General features: G+C 53.9%; 1 protein-coding gene and 1 non-coding gene across 2 annotated transcripts in view; one reads left to right on the top strand and one right to left on the bottom strand.

The window, feature by feature from the left end:
* DGKK (diacylglycerol kinase kappa) overlaps positions 1-25,036 on the top strand; it is a 212,654-nt gene that overhangs the window by 36,785 nt on the left and 150,833 nt on the right. The gene's annotated exons all lie outside the window — the stretch shown is intronic.
* LOC116831538 (U2 spliceosomal RNA) lies at positions 23,675-23,864 on the bottom strand. The gene has a single exon (XR_004375229.1). It is a non-coding gene; the product is annotated as a U2 spliceosomal RNA (small nuclear RNA).

Raw genomic sequence — 25,036 nt, 5'->3', positions numbered from 1 at the left:
GGCCATTGGTTAAAACTCCCTTTATCGTTTGCACAGCTGATTTTGTTGGACAATTGCAGATGGTCGTGGGTCGTTTGCAAACAGGAAACTTGTTTCCCCCAGGAGTAAAGCTTCCAGGGCGCCCAGGCAGGGAATAGAAGCAAGGTGTGATCAAGAGTCCGCAGCAGACTAGTGGATGCTCCCAGCAAACCACAGGCCAAAATTTGTTTGCTGAAATAAGGTGCTAAAAAATTGCAGTAACATCCTGCTTCAGTGAAGGCAGAATTGTCTAGTGGTTAGAGTATTCGACTGGAAGTCAGGAGGCCTGGATTACGTTCTCTGCACTGGGTCTTTGGGAAAATCCCAGCCCTTCATCTGTCTTGTTGATTTAAATCAACAGCTCTTCTAGGCAGGGCTGGTCTCTCACTGTGTCTGTACAATGATGCCCTGCTCTTGGCTGCAGCCTCAAGATGCTACTGCAGTGGAAATAACAGCAAATGAGTAAAAATCCTGACCTGTGTGTAATACTTTGCCAGAGGAGACAGGGCTGTGCTCATTGGGTGTGTTATTTGCACATAACAATGGAACCACTTCTGCTCCCTGCTGAAGTGATTATGGTCTGATCCTAGGGTGAAACATGACTTGATTGAGGAGAAATGAGCTGCCGTGCATCTTCACAGGTGCTTTGGGGGCTGGGGCATGAGAGTCATGTGCTTCAGCCACAACACTGCCAGCTCCCTGGAGTGCATGCTGTGAGGTACTGCTGCAGAGCACAGCCGTGGATTTGCATTAGGAGTGGCAACAGGAAAGAGTTGAATTTTAAGCAGAGATTTGGGGTGTGGGATAAGGCTGGGATGGGGGAGGGGTTCCATGCAGCGCAGGTTGTATGGAAGAAGACACTGAGGCCTGATGTACATTACAAAACCAGCACAAGGTATCTACAGTGTTTGGAGCTGTGAAAAATAGCACACCCTGTGTGATGTAGTTAAGCCGACTGAAGCCATGGTGGAGACGTTGCCAGCGGGGAGGGAGAGCTCAGTGGGTTGAGCATTGACCTTCTAAACCCAGGGTTTTGAGGGGGCCACCCAGGGATCTCAGGCAAAATCAGTACTTGGTCCTGCTAGTGAAGGCAGGGGGGTGGACTTGATGACCTTTTGGGGTCCCTTCCAGTTCTATGAGATAGCTATATCTCCATATTTTAGGTCAGCACAAGAATTCTTCTGTCAACCTTGCTATTGCCTTAGCGACACTGCTGGGAGAACCCCTGCACTGGCTGCAGTCAGTGTTTACACAGTGACATGCAGCTGCACACATTTCTAGTGCAGACACCCCTAGATGAGAGACATGTCATGTGAGATACACGTAAACTCCTATAGCACTTTTATCCCCACAGGTGGGATGGGAGGGGTTCCAGCATGACAGCAGCATGGCACAGTAGTGTACTCTGAAAGCTTTTCAGATGAGCATAAAATCCAGCCTGGGGTTGGTGGTGTCTGAGACTGCCCCAGGCAGTGAGGGTCTGCACTAGCCAGTGCCTGGCGAGCTGTGGAGAGGGTGGAGAGACACTACATTTCCATGCCCACTATGACTGAATAGTGGGAGTCACTGTAACCCGGTGGCTGAGCTAGCAGCTTGGCAACGGGGCACACTGTCCTGTACCTTCCCTACTCCTTGTCAGCTCACCCAGCAGACGCCCAGTCAGACCAACTCAGACTTGGATGTCAGGGCTGTTCTGTTCCCTTCATCATCTCTCAACTGGAAATAAAACCCAGTTGGGCCCTTGGGGTCAGTTGGTGTCAAGGCTGAATCCCAACTCTGTATCTTTGAGTGCAGAAGTGGGGCCTGCAAGGATTTTAAAAATTAATACTTGCCACCCCAGGCAAGTATTAAACTCCCAAGATTACAGCTTCTCTCTGACCTTGGCTTGGTAAACACTGCCATCACCCAAATGCAAAAAAACCCTCCCTTTGAACCCAGGAAGGAGCACTTGGGAATTCCTCATGTGGGGTACCCTCAAGCCCTTTCACTACCCTCCTCCAGGCAAGAGCTGAGAAAGAAAACAAAGAAAATTAGCTGCGGCTACCAGCTAGTGAAACAACATGGACAAACCTCTCAGGGCTCCAGAGGTTCTTTAAAATCTGATCCTGTTCTTTAAAAAGGTACATTTTATTAAAAGTAGAAAGAAAGAAAATACCTCTGGAACTTAGGCTTTTGCTAGATTTTAAAAGAGCAATTCCAAAAATCAAGCACCCAAAATAGCTTTCTTGGGGCATCAGCTTAAAGGTTACAGGCAAACAATAGCATCTGAGGTTAGCAAAGAGGAGTCCACAAGGCAATAAGAAAAGTTTCTTTCCCAATTTTAAAAAGTTCTACCTTCCCATTGGCTCTTTTGGTCAGATGCCCACTTTTTTTTTTCTCCTTTACCTGGGGGACTTTTTAACCCTTTACAGGTAAGCAAGTAAAGAACAGCTACCAAGAGAGATTTTACAGCTAACTGGCTGGCTGGGTGTCCCTCAAAGGGAGCTATCTCTCCTCTTTATTTATCATACGCCCCCCAAATCATAGACAGTGCTGGCCAGCCTGGTTTAGGTCAGGTCCACACTGGCTGGGGTTTCTTCCTGGAGGTTTAAGAAACAAAATTAATAAGATAACATGCACCTCTAATTTTACTAATAATTACATGAAGAATTAAACCGTACTTCTTACGTTTCAAGGACTACAGTGATGTAAAGTATCAGAGGGGTAGCCGTGTTAGTCTGGATCTGTAAAAGCAGCAGAGAGTCCTGTGGCACCTTATAGACTAACAGACATTTTGGAGCATGAGCTTTCGTGGCTGAATTCAGGACAGGACCCTTTGCTGCTTTTACAATGATGTAGAATACACAGACATTTTCACCTGGCTGATTCTGGCAAACCTTCCTGGAAGAGTGCATCAGCAACTTTGTTAGAGGCTCCTGAAATGTGTTGTATTTTAAAATCAAAGTCTTGTAAAGCTAAACTCCATGAAGAAGTTTTTTGTTAGTCTCTTTGACTGTGTGAAGCCACTTCAGTGCAGCATGATCAGTCCGCAGATGGAACCGCCGTCCCCAAATGTATGGGTGTAAGTTCTTTAGAGCACACTGTGACAAAGTTCCTCCTCTACCTTGGTGGGTCCTGCGCTTATTGGCAGATTTGCTCCCCTCAGTGATCTTCCCACAGTCTGGATCAACTCCTCTTGTGTCTGATCAGGAGCTGGGAGGTTTGGGGGGAACCCAGGCCTGCCCTCTACTCTGGGTTCCAGCCCAGAGCCCTGTGGATTGCAACTGTCAATAGTGCCTCCAATAACAGCTGCATAACAGCTAGAACTCCCTGGGCTACTTCCCCATGACCTCCTCCAAACACCTTCTTTATCCTCACTGCAGGAGCTTCCTCCTGGTGTCTGATAACTCTTGTACTCCTTAGTTCTCCAGCAGCACACCCTCTTGCTCCCAGCTCCTCCTCACCTGACTGGAGTGAGCTCCTTTTTAAACCCAGGTGTCCTGATTAGCCTGCCTTGATTGGCTGCAGGTGATCAGCCTGTCTGCCTTAATTGGTTCTCTAGCAGGTCTGGTACGTCTAGTGCAGCCCTGCTCTGGTCCCTCAAGAGAAAGAATCCCCCTGCTTCTCCTGGGGCAGGAGTATCTCTCTCCTTCGACGCTCGCTGCAGAGGAAGATGAGAGGAGGGTGCTTGCGCCTAGCTGTTCCTGCTGGCGTGGCCCGCTGCTGCTCTTCGTTCCTGCGTCTCGCTGACCGCCTGCTGGGCTAGACACCACCACCCACCTCTTCTCTATCTGCTCGACTAGCGGCAGTAAGTCCTCCACTCTGATTCCTGCGTACTTGCATCTACGCCTTGAGGAGGGGCTGCTGGCCTGTTCCAGAGGGGGGGGAGTGAGGGATCCATGCTCGTTGCTGAGACTCTGAGCGGGGTCCTCTGCTGCACCAGACCACTCCCTGGAGCTGCTGGGGTGCGTGGCAGTGTGCTGAGGTGAGTGGTCTGGATGCCATCAAGGGAGGAGAGGAGGAGAAGGAACGCCGTGCTGGAACGCACGTATAGACACTGTGGAGGGGTATTCTTGGACTGAGACCGTTTTGAACTGTGCTCTTTGTGCGTGGGGGTTTGGATGTGTCTGGTGGACACCTGGGGGTGTGGGGGTAGCCTGCCCCCGGTCCCTCGTTCTTGCCCCTCACCATCTCCACTGTTGCCATCTCTCCACCACTGCCTCTGGCTGTTTTCCTTTCGTCTTTGGACTCCTGCCTCTGTACGAGCTGCTTGCCTACACACGCCTCATCGTTTGATGCAGAGCAGCAGCCTATTGCTTTTGCGCAGTGCTTGGTGCGCCTGCACCTCCCTCCACCCTGGACTAGCCTCTTTCCTTGTCTGCCGCTGTTTCCTCTGCTGGCCTGTAGTCGCCCCACTGCCTGCGTTGTGCCCGTGGTCCTCTGCCCATTCCAGCTCGCCTATCCCCACTGTGATGCCAGCCCTGATGTGGTCCTCCCTCGTGCGTCCAGCCCTCAGAGGCTTGGCCTTCCGCATTTGAGTTGGTCCAGTTGTTCACATGCACCAAATCACGCCTCTGCATGTCCCCTGATACCAGTGCTAACTGAGGAGCTGGAACTCCCTCGGTGTGTCGTCTCGCTTCACCCTAGGTCCTGGTTCCCCGCCCCTATTAGCCTTCTCCTTCGGCGCCCTCCTCTGGTCCTGCTCAGCTAGGGGAGGTGGTCGCTCCTCCTTCCCCCTCCGTCTGTTACCCCTCCCGCTCATTATGGCGGGATGTGCGGGGACCCTCGCGAGGTTCCATCGCCCTCCCCACGCCCGTGTCAAGGCCTAGCCACACTACGCTGTGCGATCGACCAACACTTCCGCCTGCGTGGGACTGGCAGCGGGCGAGTAACCGGGGAGACCTCCGCTGCTGCAGTCCTCCCACTTCCGATCGGGGGGAGCCCCCCGCGTGATAAAGGTCGGGTGGAAGAAGAGGTAAGGGCCCCCTAAAAGGCCAGGACATCCTGGCGAGAAATGCCCGCGACGAGCCGTCCGTCCGGCTGCGGATCCTCTCCCTATTCCTCCAACAAGTCTTGCGGTGTCCTCTGCCCGCCAGGGCTCAGGTGCGGCGGCCCCTAAACGGTCGCCGCCGCTCCTGCCGACACCGATCCACACCATCTATGCGCAGGCCCCTTTCCTACCTTGACTCTAGGAAGCCGGCGTCGTTGCCTCCTGGGCAACGCGCTCGCCCACGTGGAGACACGTGCGGCGTTGGATAGGGTGGTGGGGCCAACGCCAGCGTGGGGCCTCCAAAAACATGTACGGGAAGGGTGGTCTTCTTCTGGCTCGAGCGCGCACGAGGTGGTAGAGGGGCCAGCGTGGGGGGCGTGTTTCGTACCCCTGAACCGTTGGAAAGACGGGTACACTGTGGTCTGACGCGTCCCTTTCTGCCTGCATGCAGCCGTACGTTGCCGCCTTTCTGCTGGGGTCCACTCTCCCGCTCACGCCTCGCTCCCCTTGGGCTGCAGACGCCCTCGCTACAGTTATCTCTTCGTGTCCGCCAGATGACTCACTGCCGACGGCGGATGTGGCGGGAGGCTCTCAGAGGGGTCTTTTCTGTCCTACCAGGGGGCACTACCGGTGACTATTCGAGTTGGGGAGGGAGCCCGGCTACCTGCGGGCGATGCACAATCCGAGGAGATGCCCTTTGTCAGCACGAGTGAGCGCCCGGGACCCTGAGACCGCAAGTGCGCCTTCATCACCGCACGCCTAGCGGCCGCTCCGCAGGTGCCCCTCCCTCCTTCTCGGTCCATCGCTGGGGAGGAGTGCTAGCGGGATATCCGCCGGGCGTGGAGGGGCTGCATCAGGGGGAATCTTCCCTTCATTCCTGCGCACCACTGCTCCCGGAGTCCTGAGCCATTGCCCTTGCGCCCGATCCACAACCTGTTGCCAGCGCCCGGATGACCGTGAGGGCTGGTCTTAGTGCAGGGAAGCGGGGCAAGCGAAGGCTCGACCTCGTACTATCCTCAGATTCGAGGCCCCGGAACGAGCAGGAAGGGGGCACCATGAGGAGCTTCCGCCTGCTCCTGATGACTCCTTCGTGGTGCCGGTCTGGGGACGTCGTGGTGGCACCGGAGGTACTGCGCCCTCTCGGGTCCCTTCCCCGTGGAGCCCCCAAGGGAGCCTCTTCTACCCCCTCCCGTCAACTCTCTGCGAGTGCCGAGTGAGTGTCGCCGGCTAGCGAAGGAGGGCCTGGGGTGGTGGATGGATCTCCTCACTATGATGAAGATGCGAGGGCCTGGTCTACCCCAGTCATGCAAGGGAGGACGACCCTCTGCTCAGTCGGGCTCAGATGGGCACCTTCACCCGGTCCCCCTGTCCCCCGAGTTCCTTTCCACTCGCTCGCTTCTGCTCGCTGCCGTCTGAGGTCCCTGGTTCCTCCATCGACACCCAGCTGGCTGGTGGCCCGATTGTGGCGGCGCCGAGCCCCATTGGGCGACGGCCATGCACCGCTGCGGGACCGCGTGCTCCAGGGGGTGTCTTCTTGGTGTGGAGGACCCGCCCTTTCCTAGGCGGACCCATGATACATGTCGCTATGTCTGGGCTGCCGAGCTGCCACACTCCTGCCACTGTGGCAGAGCCCGGATGCATTAGGGCCCCTTCCCACTTCTCAGATCCTGAGCCTACGCAGGAGGACCACGTCAGTGGCTTCACTGTTGGAGCTGCAGGGTCCCGTCTCTGCCCCTTTCCGGATTCTCTCCCTGATTGCCTCGCCTATCCGGTTGCCGTCTTGTCCCGCACCGCCTGTGGAATACAGTGCCGCGCCTGAGGATACCCCAGCGGGCGGCTCCAATCTAGTTTTTTTCTTTCCCACCAACAGGGGCTGTGTTCTCCTTCCGCCACTTGTTGAACCGGGGGCGGGGCAGGTCGGTGGCGTCGGCCATCGACGCGCGTCGGGGGTCTGCCCTCCCCCGCTCGGTGGGGCCACGGGGGGTGACGGAGCCCACTGGGGCAGTCGCGAGTAGTGACCCCCGGGAAGTAATTGACGATTTTTACAGGAGAGCGTCTTTTTGTTGATACAGGGCAGGACTTAGGAATATCGTAACGTCTTAGACTGTAATTTTGGGATCACACATGCAATGAGGGAGGCAGCTGCGGGAGTCCGCGGGACGTCCGTGGCTCCGTACAAAGCAGCTGCGTCCAGGCGTGGGGGGATTCCATCAGGTTCTCCGGGCCGCGAGGGCCTCATGGGGGAGGAAGAGGTACCGGTGAGAGAGGCTGCCGCGGCCTACCCCCCCCGGGTCCAGACTCTTTTAGTCACCTTGGGTGTCACGGATTGGTTGCGCGGCCCTGCCGGAGGCTGGGCGTGCTGCTGGCTGAGGATCCCCCCACCCCTCATGGCTCCGATGCTTTGCCAAATAAACCCGGGCTGTGGAGGGTTCCGCAGGAACAGGTGGCTCTCTACTCGGAGGGGGGGTACTCCTGTGATTTCCTGCAGAGACCATAGGTATGCCGGCGCTGAAGGCTAGTTGGCGGCTGGTGGGGGACGAGGCCTACTTTAGCCCTTCTCGGTTTGGCGTGGCTGGGTGACGACCCTGGCTCCCCCGTACCTAATCGGCCTGAGGTCTGGGGGTCGCGGAGGCTGTTCGGGCCGCCTGCTGCACCTCGGGCGCATGCGAGGGGCTTGTGTCAATGCTCGCAGAACTGTTTATGCGCCCGACATCGGGCCTGAGAGCCTGCGTGTTTTCGGCAGGCGTCCGCCTTCTCGCTCCTGGATTCTCGGAGTGCCTGGTCCTGGGGGGGATTTAATAACCACCGAGGAATCGGGACGCTCAGGGACCGAGCAGTGGCCCGGCCGCGGGCGTCCTCAGCGGACGCTTGTCTAACAGCAATTCCTGGTGGACGTCTGTCGGCACCCCACCGGACGACGTTCGTACGTCACCTTCGTCCGGCGTGGCAGGCTCATCGGTGCGCGCACTCCAGGGTGGACACATGTAATTGTCGCGTTTCCACTTACCAGGCCACTCCTACCCGGCGCTTTTTGCGCCCCTTTCGATCACATCTGCCACGGGCACGCTCTCTGCGCGGAGAGGCCTGGCCGGCCTGATGGCACTTTGAATAGTTTGCTGAGGATGCGGCTTCGTGGCGTCCTTCTGGGAGTTCCTGGCTGCCTGGGAGGGCACGCGGCGCGCTTTTCCTCAGCGCGGCGGTGGTGTGATTGGGGAGGTGCGTCGCTGGCTGCTTCTGCGTGACTACACCCGGGGCGCCAGCCATCGCGGGAGGGATGCGGCCAATAGAGCAGCTGGAGCGGGAGGTCTTGGATGTGAGAGGCAGCTGGCCGCCAGCCCCGAGGATCCATCCCTATCATGGAGCGGCCAGAGAAGTTGGGGAGGAGCCTCCGAGCTCTGAGACCATTCGGCTGGGGGTGCTTTTGGTTCGATCTCCGATCCTAACTCTTCGGGAGATGGACCGCGATCCCTTCTTATTACGCCCTGAGAAAGGAGGGGGCCAAGAACACGTCAACTGCCTCCGGTGATGACGGCACTCCCCTCACGGACCTCGGCGGAGATGTGGCGGGAGGGCAGGGCCTTCTACGCGGCCCTTTTTCCCGGATCGACGATCTACGCTTGCAGAGTACTCTGGAACGGGCTCCCGACGGATCGGTGCACGCGGCGCCGGGACTTGGCAGACCTGCCTCTCACTCTGGCGAGTTCTCGGAAGCCCTCCGTCTGCGCCACCAAACATTCTCCAGGCATGGACGGGCTGACTGTGGAGTTTACGCGATGTTTGGGACGTTCTCAGGCCCATGAATCTGGCCGCTGGGCCGAGTCTTTGCGAGGGGGGGTTCCATCTCTCGTGCAGGCGAGCTGCTCGCCTATTGCCGAGAAGGGGGGACCTCACAGACTTACAGGATTGGCGTCCCATACTCGGCTTAGTACTCAGCCAGGACGACAAAATCATTGCAAAGGACATCTCGCTGCGTCTAGGGCCATGCATGGCACACGTGGCACATCCAGACAGCACATACAACCGTCCTGGGCGCATACTTGATAACTTTGTATCTGGTCCGGGACCTTCTGGAATCTAGGGTGTAGGGCACTGGTCTGTCGTTGCTCTGTCCTGGATCAGGAGAAGGTCGTTCAGATGGATACGGTATTCCGGGTACTCGCGAGTGTTCGGCGTTCGACCCGTTTGTGTGTGGTTTCTCCAGGTGCTGTACGCTCGCGGAGTGCGGTCAGGCTCAACTGTCCTGACCGGCCGGTCAGCTTCGGGCGGGGAGTGCGGTCAGGGGTGCCCCTCTCCGGCAGCTGTTACCCCTGGCGATCGAGCCCTTCTCTGCTCTCCGAGAGGTTGACGGGGTTGGTGCTATCGGGAGCGGAGCTGCCGGCTGGTCGTAGTGTAACGCTGACGAGTTGTCTCCTCGTGTCAGGCCCGGGCGACTTGGCAGCGGGTGAGGCTGCCAGGCTGGTGTACTTCGCGGCCTCTCCCAGGGTTAACTGGCAAGAGCTCTGGCTGGTGGTCGGGGACGGGTGGACGGCTAGCTCCCTCCACCAGCGTCTTCAGGCCATCCGTGGATGCGCGGGTCGCCTGCTCTAATCGGCGTTTACTTCTGCCAGATAGCTCTCCGCGGAGACTGCACGTTTGGAGCAGGGTGGCGAGCGGCTCCCGGAAATGGACGGGAACTACTCCGGTGCCTCTCCCTTCGGGCAGGGCACTGTGCTTTAATCAACGGTCCGTCCATGCTGCTGGTACCGCTCAACACCTGGTCCGGCCCCCTCGGATTTCTGGCCATCGTCCGGACGACGATTCTGGATATTTTGGCCCGGGACACACGGGTCTCTGCAGGGGTCCTCCCCTGCCCCTGGAGGAAGGGGGGTCAGGGCCTGAAGTGCCTACGCACCAGGTCCGTGTCTGCGCCTCAAACGGCCCTGCATAGGGGGAGGCTCTGTATGGTGCGGGTAGTCCGCGTGGAGCGTACTGGCGACGGCTTCCTCTGGCCTGTTCCGAGGCTCGATACGACGGCAGCTCTTTACCTCACCGAGAGGCTCCGCAGACATCTCCGGCTGCCGGTCTTCTACCAACCTCCTAATCGCTGGAAGCTCTTTTCCGTGACAGGTCGTGGCGGGCCACGTGGGGGGCCGACCTCTCTATAGCGGGCCCCTGCTACACAATCCACTCGTGTGCAGGTGGCGGAGTCTCACGCGGGGCGCCGGAGGCTGGTCTTGGCGGGAGTCACCTGGACTAGCGAACGACGGAGCTGGCTGGATCCCCTGACGTTCGCGCCTGCGCATGGGGTCTAGACCTTCATACTCCCTGGTGCCGTACTCAGGAAGGTGAAGGGCCGCTTTGCGGCTGCTGCTTGGGCTTACCGACAGGGTCTGCGAGAAGGGCAGCCGCCGCCACCCCACCGGGCCATGGACATTTTTATAGGGCCTGCCCTGTGGACGCCAAATCGGACCCTCCCCTTTACTGCAAGCCGGCTACACGATGTGCGCCTTCTGTTCCAGACTGCATCATCGGAAACATCTGTACACACTCGCGGCTCCACACCATCACACACCCTTCACTACCTCACCCTCGCGTCCCGCCCCGATACCAAATGGCGGGACCTCCTGCCACCTCTCGAGGGTGAGAAGCCCCGGTGGGCCAGCTTGTACTCTGCCTGGTCCGCGGCCCGCTGGGGATATGTCAGTTGGCGGCTCCTTCATGGGGCCGTGAGCACGGGTGTGTACTTGGCGCGGTTCACCCCTGTCCCCAACACCTGCCCTTTCTGTGGCGAGAAGGAGACCTTGGCGCACGTTTACTTGGAGTGCGCCAGGTTGCAGCCCCTGTTCCGGCTCCTCCTGAATATCTTCTTGCGTTTCTGGTTGCACTTTTCCCCTCACCTTTTTATCTATGCACTCCCCATCCGTGGCCCCACACAAGTTTCACTACCTCACCTCGCGTCCGCCCCGATACCAAATGGCGGGACCTCCTGCCACTCTCCAAGGTGAGGAAGCCCTGGTGGGCCAGCTTTTATTCTGCCCTGTCGCCGGCCCGCCGGGGATGTTCAGGTTGGCGCCTTGGTGTTCTAGACCTGTGGATCCTCCCCTTTGGCTGGGAGGAGGTCCTTTAGAAGTGGGCGGGCTTTGCCCGCCCACCCCTGGAATGCCAATAGGACCAGGCTCCTGTACCCCACTGGCCTGGATCTGTCACATATCCCTCCTCCCTGCTCAACATCAAGGGGTTGGGCAGCCGGGAAGACAGAGTGCACATGTGACAAGCCATCGGTGTTGCTGTGACCGCTCCCTGCTCTGTGTTGCACAAGGAAATGGAAAGGTTGGAGGGATAAAAACCACCTGGTCACCCTTATGTTCTTCTCCTTGTTCCGCTGCATCTATTGAAGAGGGGCATGGTCGGTCACGAGGACAAATCTGCGCCCGAGCAAGTAGTAGCGCAATGCTTCCATTGCCCATTTTACAAGCGAGGCACTCTCTCTCCACCATTGCATATTTTTGTTCCCTTGGAAGGAGTTTCCTACTGAGGTAGAGAATTGGGTGTTCCTCCTCCTTGACCATCTGTGATAGAATGGCCCCCAAGCCTACTTCTGATGCATCTGTCTGCAGGATAAATTCCTTGGTGAAATCAGGGGCTATCAATACGGGGTTACTGCAGAGGGCAGTCCGTAGGTCTGTGAATGCTTCCTCTGCTGCGTCAGACCATCTCACCAGATCGGGTCCACGGGCTTTCAGTAGGTTTGTCAGGGGGCTTGCCCTTGTGGCAAAGTGGGGGATAAATCCCACTACATCTAGGAATGCCCGGACTTGTTTCTTGCGACGTGGTCAGAGCCAATTTTGGATGGCCTCCAAATTGTTCACTTGGGGTTTTACCAGACCTTTTCCCACAATGTAGCCAAGATATTTGGCCTCTGTAAAGCCTAGAGCGCACTTGGCAGGGTTTGCTGTAAGGCCAGCTCGCCTGAAGGTATCAAGGACTGCCTCCACCTTTTCTAGGTGGATTTCCGAGTCTGGGGTATGAATGACCACATCGTCCAAGTAGTAAGCAGCATAACTCTTATGTGGGCATAATAGTTTGTCCATGAGGCGCTGGAAAGTAGCTGGGGCCCCATGTAGTCCAAAAGGGAGGACAGTATATTGAAAAAGACCCTCTGGTGTAGAGATGCAAAGGAAAAGACTGCGTTCTTCTGCAAGAGGAATCTGCCAATACCCCTTTGTCAAGTCTAGAGTAGTCAAATATCGGACATTACCCAGATGGTCCACTAGCTCATCTATGCGAGGTATGGGGTATGCGTCAAACTGGGATCCTTTGTTTAGTTGCCATAAGTCGTTGCAAAACCTTGTGGTGCCATCAGGTTTAGGCAGCAGCACGATTGGGCTGGACCACTGACTGGGATTCTTCGATGATCCCCAACTCCAGCATTTTTTTTACTTCTGCTTTTATTTCCTCCCTTTTGGCCGCTGGCACCCGATAGGGCCTCATTGTTGTTCTGGCCCCAGGGTTCGTGACGATGTGGTGATGTGTCTCGGTTGTTCGACCCGGTTTTGTCGAGAACACATCTTGGTTCCGGAAGATCATCTCGGACATCTCATTCTTCTGGTCTGGTGTTAAATCGGGAGACACTCTCACCTGTTTGGAAGGCTTGTTTTCCTGGGTTAGGTCTTTATGGACAGTTATGCATGCCTCTTGTGCATGCCAGGGTTTCAGAAGGTTGATGTGAGAAATCTGTTCTTGTTTTTGGTGTCCTGGCTGCCGCATCTTGTAGATTACTTCCCCATGAGTTCAACCACCTCATAGGGTCCCTGCCATTGGGTCAGAAGCTTGCTTTCTGTCGTGGGTACCAACACCATCACCTGATCCCCTGGTTGTAACTGTTGGACTTTTGCTTGGCGATTGTAATGGGTTCTCTGGGCCTCCTGTGCCTTTTCCAAATGTTCCCGTACAATAGGGGTGACCCGGGCTATCCGGTCTCGCATCTGTATTACAGGTTCTATTATATTTCTCCCCTCATGGGGTTCCTCTTCCCAGATCTCTTTGGCGATATCTAGTATGCCACGGGGGTGACGCCCGTATAATAACTCGAAGGGGGAAAACCCAGTTGAGGCCTGAAGTACTCCCAGCAAGTGAAACATAAGATAGGGTGGTTAGGATGTCCCATCCATCCCGTCCGACGTTACCACCTTCCGTATCATAGCCTTGAGGGTTTCGGTAAACCTTTTCTACCAACCCATCAGTCTGGGATGGTAGACGGAAGTTCTCAGGGATATGTATATGGAGCAGCCGTACAGAGGTTGGCTTTCATTAGCTTTGACACATAAAATTGGGTTCCTTGGGTCTGTAATATCTCCTTTGGTAGCCCCGAACTTTCGGGCCAAAGATCCCACAGCCTACTGGCATCATTTTAGAGCTATGGTTTCCGCAGGGGGACCGAGCTTCTGGTGGAGCGAGTATGCGTAGTCCAAAAAACAAGATATATTTGGTGGCCCGAGCCATCTTCTCCAGGGGTCCCACTATCCACGGCTATTCGCTCAAAGGGGTCTTCCATATGATGGGAAGGGAGGTATAAAGGTGCCCTCAGGTAGGGGACGGGGACGTAGGGTGCAGCTGACACTACCGGGCAGAACGCATAGTACCCTCTGCACTTCTTTCATGTACCTCCAAGCCAGAAGAACCGTTGTTAGGAGATCGGTCCAGGGTCTTCTCTAACCCCCAAATGTCCCAAAAAGATGACTAATGAGCAGACTTAACAGCGTTCTTGGTCGTTTTAGAGGTACTAGGAATCTGCTGCTACCTTCTTGCCCCTACTGGTGGCAACCTGATTAAGAGGATTCTTCTTCACTATGAAAGTAGGGGTCCCGGGTCCCTGGGTGTTCTCTTCCAACGGGGACCCCATCTATCAGTCACCCCTTCCTAATGGTTGTCGCTACCTGGGTCTCTCGCCTGGTCCCGTCCAATAATTTCCTTACTCCTGGGAGCTAATTTTGCCCAAAGATCTAGCGGGCGCCAGTCTCTGTTGCCTCTATGGGTTCAGAAGCGTTGGATAGGGGTCAGACTCGGGTGCTTCCTTCTCCTTCCTGGGTGGCCTCTTTCCTTCATGCTGCTCGGGTCTGCCTACCCATGAGAGTACCCCGCTGGTTTGATCAGTTATTCGGTTCCCAAGGCCTTAGCTGGCCCTCCTTTCCCTTTTTTGTACTTTCTTCTTCTGTCTGGAATGGAAAAATAAATGGGATTTTAGAGAAGACTTGGAGTTGACAGTCTACTGTGGATGCCTCACTAAGTTGGGTTCCCTTTTCCTCCAATACCTCCCCTACTGGAGTAAGTTTCCAAACCTGGGGAAGTCCCTCCTGTGAGCACCGGGTATGGGATTTAGGGACTACACCTGCTGTACCTCAGTAGTGTTCCCCTGATCTCGGAGTTTACTGGGATGTGGGATAAATAAACCAACTGTCCATGGACACATGTTATCCCTGTACGCTTAGCCCACAGCAGGTGACTACACTTGACGAGCTTCCCCCGCAGACAAGTGTGATAGCACTCCCAGATCAACCAGTGCCTGTGGTCTCTACCCCATTTAGTTTTCACTGGTCTGGTTATACATCATGTGGGGTTAGTGGAGACCCCACAAGGTGATTAGGAGCATGGGTCTGCCCAGTTCCCCAGGTTAAAATGCATCGGCTCCTCAGCATTTGGACACTGGGCAGCTATATGTCCCCACACCCCGCCAGGCATAACATCTTGTATGGAGCCCTAGGCATTCCCGGTCTCTTGGTGGGCAATCTAACACATGATCCTTCTTTCTCTCCATGCTCCACACTCTTTGTGGCCTCTGGTGGGCCTTCAGCCCTCTCTTCTTCCACCTTGGGCCTCCTGTGTGGCCCAGTCACCGAGGCTCTAGGGCTTGTGTGCTGCGTTTTTCACCCAGGGTGCCTCTTCCTTAACTGGTTGGGTCAGCTCCCTCGCCGTCCTTCGCTTTTCTACCAGTGCAACAACGTCATCATAGGTGGAGGGTTCATTCTGGCTTACCCAGGCACGGAGGTCTGGTGTAGTCTCCTCATGTATCGGTCAATGACCAAACCTCTAGTATCTCTTCCGACTCCGGGTCTCCATTAGCAACCACTTTCGTGCAAGATGATGAGGTCATACAATTGGGACCTCGCCGGGGTTGTTCCTGGTACCCTCCACCTGTGATACCGTTGGGTCCACACTTGTGGTCGTTACCCCAGATCTTGGCCGGGATCTCTGCTTTCAGCTGGGGTAGTCTGCTGCAGCCTCTTCAGGCAGATCATGTAAGCCTTCTGGGCCTCCCCACACAGGAATGGGAAGGATGCCAGACCACTGATCTCGAGGCCAGGCTCCCGTAGGGCTGTCCTCTCAAAGGCAGAAGGTATGCCTCTACATCATCCTCCCATGTCATTTTCTGCAGCCAATGGCTGTGTCATATGATCTGCATCCCATCTGGCCGCAGTTCAGTTTCTGTAAGGGTCTTTACGTGGTTTATCAATTCCCCGCAACAAGCCTGTCTTGAGAAGCCTGGTCCATACAGCGGATTAGTCTCTTGCTGCAGCCGCACTGCTCCTGTTGGGCAGCGCGCTGGACATGGGGGTAGCCTCCTGCGGGGCAGCGAGCTTTGTATCAAATGCCCGACTAATCATCCATTGTGGTGAAAAATAAACCCTCTACTTTTTTTTTTTTTTTTTTTTAAATCACCCTCCTTTCTGCCATGCTGTGCAAACCAAATCCCCACCTCTGACACCATTGTGACAAAGTTCCTCCTCTACCTTGATGATCCTGTGCTTATTGGCAGATTTTCTCCCCTCAGTGATCTTCCCCACTGTCTGGGTCAACTCCTCCTGTGTCTGATTCAGGAGTTGGGGAGGTTGGGGGAACCCGGGGCCCGCCTCTACTCCGGGTTCCAGCCCAGGCCCTATGATTGCGCTGTCTATAGTGCCTCTGTAACAGCTGCATGACAGCAGAAACTCACTGGCTACTTCCCATGACTTCCTCCAAACACCTTCTTTATCCTCACCACAGGACCTTCCTCCTAGTGTTTGATAATGCTTGTACTCCTTAGTCCTCCACAGCACAACCCTCTCACTCTAGCTCCTTGTGCCTCTTGCTCCCAGCTCCTCACATGCACTTCCTCTTCTCCAGCTCCTCCCTGCCTGACTGGAGTGAGCTCCTTTTTAAACCCAGGTCCCCTGATTAGCCTGCCTTGATTGGCTGCAGGTGATCAGCCTGTCTGCCTCAATTGGTTCCAGTAGGTTCCTGATTACTCTAGTGCAGTCCCTGCTCTTGTCACTCAGGGAACAGAAAACTACTCAACCAGAGACCAGTATATTTGCCCTCTACCAGACTCCTGTATCCCACTGGTCTGGATCTGTCACAATGCACAATAGTGTAACATTGTTTTTCTGAGACAGACCAGTGGCTTTCCCTCTCAGAAAGTTTTTTGCTGAGAAACACAACAGGATGGAATTGTTTATTTGGTCCTTGCTGCATTAAAACTGCTCCCATGCCACGCTCGGACGCATCTGTGGTTACGACAAATGACTGCTTGAAGTTTGGGGCCCTCAGTACAGGGTCAGACGTAAGGGCTTCCTTAACCTGGTTAAAGGCTTTTTCACATTTATCAGTCCACTGAACTGCATTTGGTTATTTTTTCCTGGTTAGGTTTGTCACTGGGGTGGCAATTTGGCTGTACTTTGGTACAAATCATTGGTAATACCTGGCCAAACCCAAGAAAGATTGGACCTGCTTCCTGGACCTTAGAGACAGGCCAATTTTGGATAGCATTTACCTTAGTCTGTAGGGGGTTGATAGTACCTTGACCTACCTGGTGTCCAAGGTATGTTACCCTGTTTAGGCCTATTTGACACTTTTTGGCTTTAACGGTTAATCCTGCCTTCCTTATACGCTGGAAGAAGCTTGGAGGTGTTCTGCCCGTGAATCTGAGAATATAGCCACATCATTGAGATAGGCGACTGCAAATTCCCCAAATCCAGCCAGAAGGTTGTCTACCAGTCTCTGGAAGGTGGCGGATGCATTTCACAGTTCAAAAGGGAGCACATTAAATTAATACAGCCCTACCTGCGTGATGAAGGCTGACCTTTTCTTGTCTGGGTCATCTAGTGGCACTTCCCAGTACCCCTTAGTTAAGTCTAAGGTGGAGATGAACTAGGCATGTTCCAGTTTCTCCAATAGCTCATCTGTGTGTGGCATTGGATAGTTTTGTGAGCGAGTTACAGCATTTAGATTTCCTCTACAAGAGCAGATTTCCTCTTCTGGTTTGGGAACCAGAATCACTGGAGAGGCCCATGCACTCTGAGGGGCGGATTACACCCATCTGTAACATGTCCATGATCTCCCTTTCTATTGTAGTTTTGGCTTGAGGAGCCATTCTAATTGGGCGAGCATCACCTGTGTCAATGGAGTGATACGCCTGTTCTGTCCGTCCTGGGGTGGCTGAAAACATTGGTGCGAAGCTGATGCAGAGCTCCTGGATTTGCTGTTGTTGCTTATGCCTAAGGGTCTTGGAAAGTCTCACCTCTTCCACGCCACCATTGCTTTTTCTGTCATAGTAGACTCCTTCAGACCATTCAGCGTCATCTCTCTCCTGGGCTGTAAACTGGAGAACCTTGATTTCTCGGGAATTAAAGGGCTTTAGAGAATTGACATGGTATACTTTTAAGTTTTAGTGTAGGGTTTTGGAATACTATGAGGTAATTAACAGCTTCCAGGTGCTCTCAGACCATAAGTGGTCCCTCCCACAACACTTCCATCTTATTGGCCTGGAGCTCTTTTAGGACCTTAACTTGGTCACCTACTCTGAAGGAACACTCTCTGGCGTGTTTAAAAGAAAGAAAATACATCTGGAATTTAGACTTCTGCTAGATTTTAAAAGAGCAATTCCAAAAATCAAGCACCCAAAATAACTTCCTTGGGCGTTCAGCTTAAAGCAGAGGTGGGCAAACTATAGCCTGGGGGCCACATCCAGCCCTTGAGATCCCAGCCGGGGAGGCTAACCCCCTGCCACTCCTGCGCTCTGGGCAGCAGAGTTGAGAGCTGCCTGCCTGCATGGCTGGCTCTGGCCAGGTGGCGTGGCTGACAGTCCTGGTGCTCTGAGTGGCATTCTAAGGGAGCAGAGGAGTTGGATAAGGGCAGGGAGTCCCAGGGGGCAGTCAGGGGACAAAGAACAGGGGGCGGTTAATAGGCATGGGAGTCCCAGGGGGCCTGTCAGGGGGCAGGGGTCTGGATAGGGGTCAGGGAAGTCAGACAGCGAGCATGGGGGGTTGGATGGGGGGGTTCCCAGAAGAAGTGGTAGGGAATAAGGAGCAGGGGAGGGTTGGAATGGGTCGGGAGTTTCTGAAGGGGGGGGCAGTCGTGGCGTATCTAGGTACTAAGAGGAAATGGGAGGGGGCGGACAGGGGGCGGGGGCCAGGCTGTTTGGGGAGGCATAGCCTTCCTTACCTGGCCCTCCATACAGTTTTGGAACCCCAATGTGGCCCGCAAGCCAAAATGTTTGCCCACCCCTGACTTAAAGGTTACAAGCAAACAAAAGCATGTGGGGTTAGCACAGAGGAGTCCACAAGCCAATAAGAAATAATCCTATTCGCATCTAGCTAAACATTCTGATCTACTTACACATTTGGAGTTCAGATAAGTATTTCTAGGCATGATCTGATGATTTATAATCATACTTGGCTTAGTTGCTTATAGCATGGCTGATCTGTCCCTCCAGCCCAGAGAACAACAAACAAAGGCAGTTTCTTTCCCAATTTTAAAAAGTTCTACCTTCTGATGGGCTCTTTTGGTCAGGTGCCCACATTTTTTTCTTTACCTGGAGGACTTTTTAACCCTTTACAGGTAAAACAAGTAAAGAACAGCTACCAAGAGGGATTTTACAGCTAATTGGCTGGCTGGGTGTCCATCAAAGGAAGCTACCCCCCCCCCTCACTTTATTTATCACAGTTGTTCTGTGGGGGTCACCCATCCATCCATCTTTGGGTGCTGTCTCCAGAGAAAGCTCTCATCCCTGTGGCTTTTGGTGGGGAAGTCAGTCCGTCGTGCTCCTTCCAAGTCTAGCTTTCTAGTTACTGAGGGTTTGCAGGCTTGTGTGTGGGGGATAAAGATAGCCCCGTTTCTACCAGCCGGATGTGTGTGAGGTTTGCAAACGCGCTGCCCTCTCTCCACTCACATTTTCCATTATGCAAGCACAGCTCTCTCTGGCTGTAAATAGCTGGGCAGTTCACCAGCACTGCATGTGTGCGTCCGCGTAGACCTGTGTTGCTGGGTGTATAAAACACGTGAAGAACTGCTAGGCTAGATCAGAACAATGAGCCAGTTCGTCTAGTGTCTTGTCTTTGGTGGCTAGTGGCCAGGTTCAGCTGTTGCAGAGGAAGATGCAAAATGCCTTGCAGAAGGCAATTATGGGAGAACTTCCACTAGAGACTGGAGCTTGTGCTCCGAGACATGGGGGATTATGTCCTTCCAAAGCACTAGTTTTTTAAATCCTTATTACTCTAACTCTGGATTCTTTGGGTATCCCTATAATTATCCAAGACTCTTTTGAACCCATTCTAAGCTCTTGAGCTCAATTACATCTTGTGGATGTGAGTTCCACAAGCTAATTCTGCATTGTAGGAAAACTTTTCCTTGGACCAGTTTAAAAAAACATTGTTTGGAAATAGTTCTGATTGCAAATGCCTGGGTCCCCTTGAAGCCCAGATAGTGGCTTCTCTATGCTTTTGCCATAATTCCTCCCTCAAAAAACCTCCGAAATCTGAGAGTGTGAAAATGATCAGTAAGAGAATGCAGCTGCTTCATTCACACACCATATATCACTGCTTTACTTACTCACTCCCTATGCAACTAATGACCTCCACCCACTCTAAACTCTTCCCCTTCCTGTCTTCTGAAAGAGTAGGATAGTGCTGGAGACATACGCTAGAAATAACCCTCCATTTGTTTAATTAAAACTAAAGATTTCAAAACCAGTTTACTCCCGGGCTCTGTTGTCACATGCTACAGCCTTGTGTGTCTTCTGTTATGTTGATTGAGTAGTAAGATGTTTCTTTTATGGTAAAAAGGGAAAATCTTGTCTGTTGGCCCTTCTAGAATGTGTTGAATAAAGGAGGTGGATTCTCTCCTTCATAACCTTGATGTAAAGCTGGAGTAACTCCAAGTGGTTTCAACAGGATGACTCTGGATTTACATCAGTGTAACCGAGTGGAAGTTGTGACGGGTGTGTTACATTTATGCAAAGCAGACATTGCTGGTTGATGCACTGAGCTGTACTGTTCAATTAACAGTCATATGCTCTGTGTTCGGGCTGGTGTGCACTGGAAGCAAACCTCACGTGTATGTTTACAAATATGTTGCAGCAGTGCCTAGGAGGCCCGTGGTGCTGGCTGCTGTGTAAATAGAAAGTAAATGGCTACCTCTGCCCCAAAGAGCTTGCTGTCTAGCAGATGGGAGAGACCACGTGGCTGAGGCACGCAAGTGGGTTGAACTGGGGAGCTGGCCAGGGCTCGCTTCTTACCCAGTCAGGAGCAGTGCTCAGATCTGGTGCCTGTCTTGCAGCCATCTGGGGGTAGACATCTGTGTGCAGAGGTGAGTTCTGAGGATGACCTGGAGGAGGCTAAGGTGGAGGCATTACGAGTCTAGAGGGAAGCTCTCACCATGTGTCGGGGGCAGTGAGGGGAGAGTGCAGCGGGCTTGTAGAGAAGTGGGTGTCTGAGGCTGGCATTGCTGATGAACTGAAGGTGAGAGCTGAGCTGATGACAGGATGCTCCATAGCTCATACTGCAATCTGCTGGTAATCTGTTGTACTTCTATTTACTTGTATTTATGCCAATCATGGGCCTGATCCAGAGTTCACTGAAGTCGCTGGGAGTCTCTCTCTTGATTGTGATGAGTTTTGGGTCAGATTCTACAAAGGGAGCTAAGCACAGCTGCGAGGAGAGGTGTAAGTCACATAGAAAAAGTAAAGCAAGATCGTATGGCTGCATCCCTTGATTGTAATCAATTTCCTGGGTGATTGCAGACTCCAGTGATTGACATTTGCAGCCTGAACCACTTCCTAATGATGTTTTTTGTTGACTGATTCCCTGGGATTTTTTAGGGGGTGGAGGAAGGAGAGAGGGATAGGGTTGTGTTGATATATCTTTATATGCACAATTAATGAAGGAAGAGTAGAACTGAAATATAACTTAAATACAACTAATATTTCGACTGTCAGTTGCCAGTAAGGAATTAGAAAATACAGAGGATCTCATGACTGGAAGAGGGACACAGATCTTTCTGAAGTTATATTAACTAATATCACAATTCAGAAGGTGAGTCACACTGAGATTGGTGCTGTCAACAAAATAAGTGTGTGGCTAAGAAAGGCAAAATCCCCTTGAAGGATCAACAAGAAAAAGCATGCTTCTGTGGAAAAACTTGATTTGGTGTGCAGAGGAGGATGGGTTTTCAGTGAAGGCCCTGGCTGGTACTCAGCAGTTTCAGTAATCAGCCCTACCACAAACTTCCTTCATGACCTTGGGCAAGTCATTTAATCTCTCTGTACTACTTATATGACCCTACTTTACTGTGGTTGCTGTGTGCCTCATAATCTTGAATGTTTTTATCCTCCACCCACCCCTCTGAGGGAGGGCAGTGCTATTATCATGATTTCACAGAGGGGAAACTGAGGCACAGAGCGCCCACATGATTGGTACCTGTCATCCAGGGAGTATGGGGGCGGAGCAGGGAATTGAATCCTAGTCTCCAAGTCCCATGCTAGCTTCCTGACCACTGAACTACCTCCCTCTCTAAAGGACTCGCCCTTCCTTCTCTGAGGAGTTCCTGTCTATAAAATGGAGATGGTAATTCTTCCTTTCTCCCCGCTCCGTCTGTTTAAACTGTAAGCTCTTCTGAGCAGAGGCTGTCTGTCCTGATGTGAATGTGCAGTGCCCAGCACAAAGGGGCTGCTGCGTGCTCCCTCAAATGACAATTGGCAGTTTTTTTTCCTGGCTCTGTGGTGGCTGTCACAGGTTTGTGCTAGGAGTCCACACTGATAACTGCCTGCATTTGGGATGTAATACTGATTGACCTGTGGTTTTGTTCAGATGTGGAACGAAGCCCTGGCCCAGGGCTGTCCAGCTGGTGCGCTGCCCTGGGGCTGCAGATCCTGTGATCCTGGGCCCCAAGGAGCTGTGAACTTGCAGCAAGGGCTGCCTGCCAGCAGGCTGCCAAGGAGCTGGGTGGGTGTGGTTGGAAGCCAGACAGGGCTCTATGAAATGTTTCCATCAATGAATCGGCAGATTTGAACCCCCACCCCCCCCCACCCCTTAGAATGCTGGCATTTGTGTTAGCCAGGTCCTTGCTTTGACATCTCATCTGAGAGATGGCAGCTCCAGGAGCCAGCACCATGCTAGGGCACATGGGAATTGTCCACCACACGGCCTGCAAACACCGGTGCCCACTCCTGGGAACTGGGAGAGTTCTGAACCAGCAAGGTCCTGTCCCCATGGCAGCCTGGGCAGGGGATAGCAGCCCTAGGAACGGGCTCTGTGGCGAACACCCAGTGCTAACCCCATGGTTTGGCTGGGAGCCCATCCTGCAGAGCCCTGGGCTTGGCTAACCCCGCCCATGCCCCACAGAGCACAGCCACAGGAGGCTAGGCAGTGCCGTGCTGAAAGGCCGAGCGCCTGAGGCTATTTTTAGCTATTCCCCTCTGATCATATCACACCTCTGTGTTGTTGACTGACTGTTATGAATGACTCGAAGGTGGTGGCTTGGATCGGCCACCAGATAGTTTCGTTCTGAGGTTCAAGCGCTGTCTTACTTTATTGCCAGCTGAAAGCTGGAGGGCTCCCACATGTGCACTGTGGAGCACAAAAGAGAAGCTTGGAAAGGTGCCCCCTCATGGCTATTGAGCCTGCTCCTCCTCTGGGGGTGAACTGGGTCACTCTGGAAAAGTGTGGGGTCGGCTCAGGAGAAAGTCCTGGGAGTGAAAGGAGAGCCAGACCTGGTCTACAGGGTGCTGAGGGGGAAGGGGCAGAGGTCTGGCTGGGCTTCAGGAGCAGCAAGGCTACAGTAGCAAATCTGATGTCCAGTTTCCCCCTCCTTCTCCCTCAGTCTCTTCACCTCAGCTTCACTCCACACCTGCCTGGTCCTGTGCCCCTCTCTCCTTCCCTTCCCATGGAGCTGCTCCCCTCCTGACTAAACAACCCAAACCCTCTGGCATGGGTCACTTGGCTGGGGTGTTCTCCCCTCCCCCAGCCAGGCTCTGTCTGGGCTGTTTGAATCTGCAGTGCCTGGCATGCTGGGGCCCCAGTCTTGACTGGCCCATAGGCTCTGCCGTAATATAATAAACAGGCCTAATAGTCACAGTCCCCCAATCCCGTAGCTGCTGTTTGAACATTTTAGGGTCCATTTTGGGGCCCCATTATTGTCCCTTCATACATGGAGCCTGGTTCTCAGCTGGGGTAAATCAGGGCCATCCCACTGAAGTCAGCATAGATCTCCAGATTCCCACCAGTGGGGCCTCTGCTTCCCACTGAGTCTGGGTCTCCGTTCTCCCAGGGTAATGCAGGCCAGTCTCTGCCTGTGTCTTTTATTTTCTCCCAGCATGGCTCTTGCCTTTTGCGCCTCCGCGCTGTCCTCCCAGCTTGATGCACTGGGTGATCCCAGGTCTGTGGTGCAGAGTGCCCGTGGCAAGATTTTACCGTTCCTGGAGACACTGCAATACCAGGTCAATGCATGGGGTGGACAGAGCAAGCTCCTATTCCATCTCCCTGTTTCAAAAATCAAGTTAAGATACAGTCCTCAAATAAAGGACATATCAGATATTAAACTGATCAGAACAGATTTAAATGTTTATTAGAGAATATTTAAATAAAGATGATACACAGAGTTTGATGCGTCAGTTATTAGTCATTGGGGGTAACATACAGAGTATAGGGGACGCTGGTATTTGGTTATTGGTTAGCATATAATATATACAGTCTGTAATGTCCCCAATGCGGGGTGTATGGTGGGTGGGGTCAAGATACAGTAGGGGAGCAGTGAGGGTACATCGCTCATATAATGGGTTACACATAGTGCCTGTATATAGGAGTCTAGGTGGCCGGGTATGGACAGATGACCCTCAACATGGTGGCAATCCAGGCGGTGGGTTCAGGACTCTAGGGATATAGTTTAGTAGGGGTTTAAAGGGTTCCCCTCCCCCCCTGGGTGCACTGAAAGCCACACAGTAGTGCCTGGATTGGCCGTGCTCGTAGTGTTCCAATGTAAATGAGCCCTAGACCACCGCGCATAGTGTCGAAGACATCAATACGTTCAATGAGTCGCGCATAGCGACGGCATGACCAAGTCCTAGCACAGCCCTCACCACAGACCACTCTCCTGTACAAGGCCCACCGCGCGCCACACGCACCCACGGTCTAACAGGTGGCATCGTTGTAAACCTCGTAGCCCTTTGCCCGCAAGTATCAGTCAAGGGCGTATTTTTTCAAGTTTACGGGCTCGGGCTTCGCGACGCCGGATCCCTTTTCTCGAACGGGGATCGCACGTCGAGCGAGGATGATCTTTTCCGCTCCGCGCCGTGATGACGAGTCTGGGCGCGCGGGCCGTCGGTGCCCGGGATGGTGCGGTTGACTGCAATCTCACCGAGGTGTGGGGTGATGGCCTTCACTAGGCGGTCCGAAACAGAGTTGTGGTGCAGCTGCCAGGCCTCTGGCGTGGGGCTTGCAGCTGCACAGGACGTGGGGCAGGGTCTCCAAGGGTGTACCCGCACTGTCTGCAGGCACTTGTCCGGTTCCCGACAGATGGCTCCATTGAGCGGGACACAGTTAGCCTCGGCGCGGGTATGAACGCCAGTCGGCGAAGCGGGTGAAGCTGCCCGCGCGGGAGGAAGTGGTTGCTGGAAGTCCACTGCTGGTCACCTCAAAGGCCTTGCCCTGGTCGGGTTTTTTCCCCAGGGTGTCCACATAGAGCGCGTGGGATGGCGCCCTTCAGGGACTTCTCAGCACGCCTCTGGTCCGGGGCACGTGATGCTGCCTCCGTCTCGTCTGCGGC

This window comes from Chelonoidis abingdonii, chromosome 8 (assembly GCF_003597395.2).
Source record: "Chelonoidis abingdonii isolate Lonesome George chromosome 8, CheloAbing_2.0, whole genome shotgun sequence".
Lineage (NCBI taxonomy): Eukaryota > Metazoa > Chordata > Testudines > Testudinidae > Chelonoidis > Chelonoidis abingdonii.
Note: the sequence above shows the minus strand (reverse complement) of the source record. Positions and strands in the feature narration are given on the sequence as shown.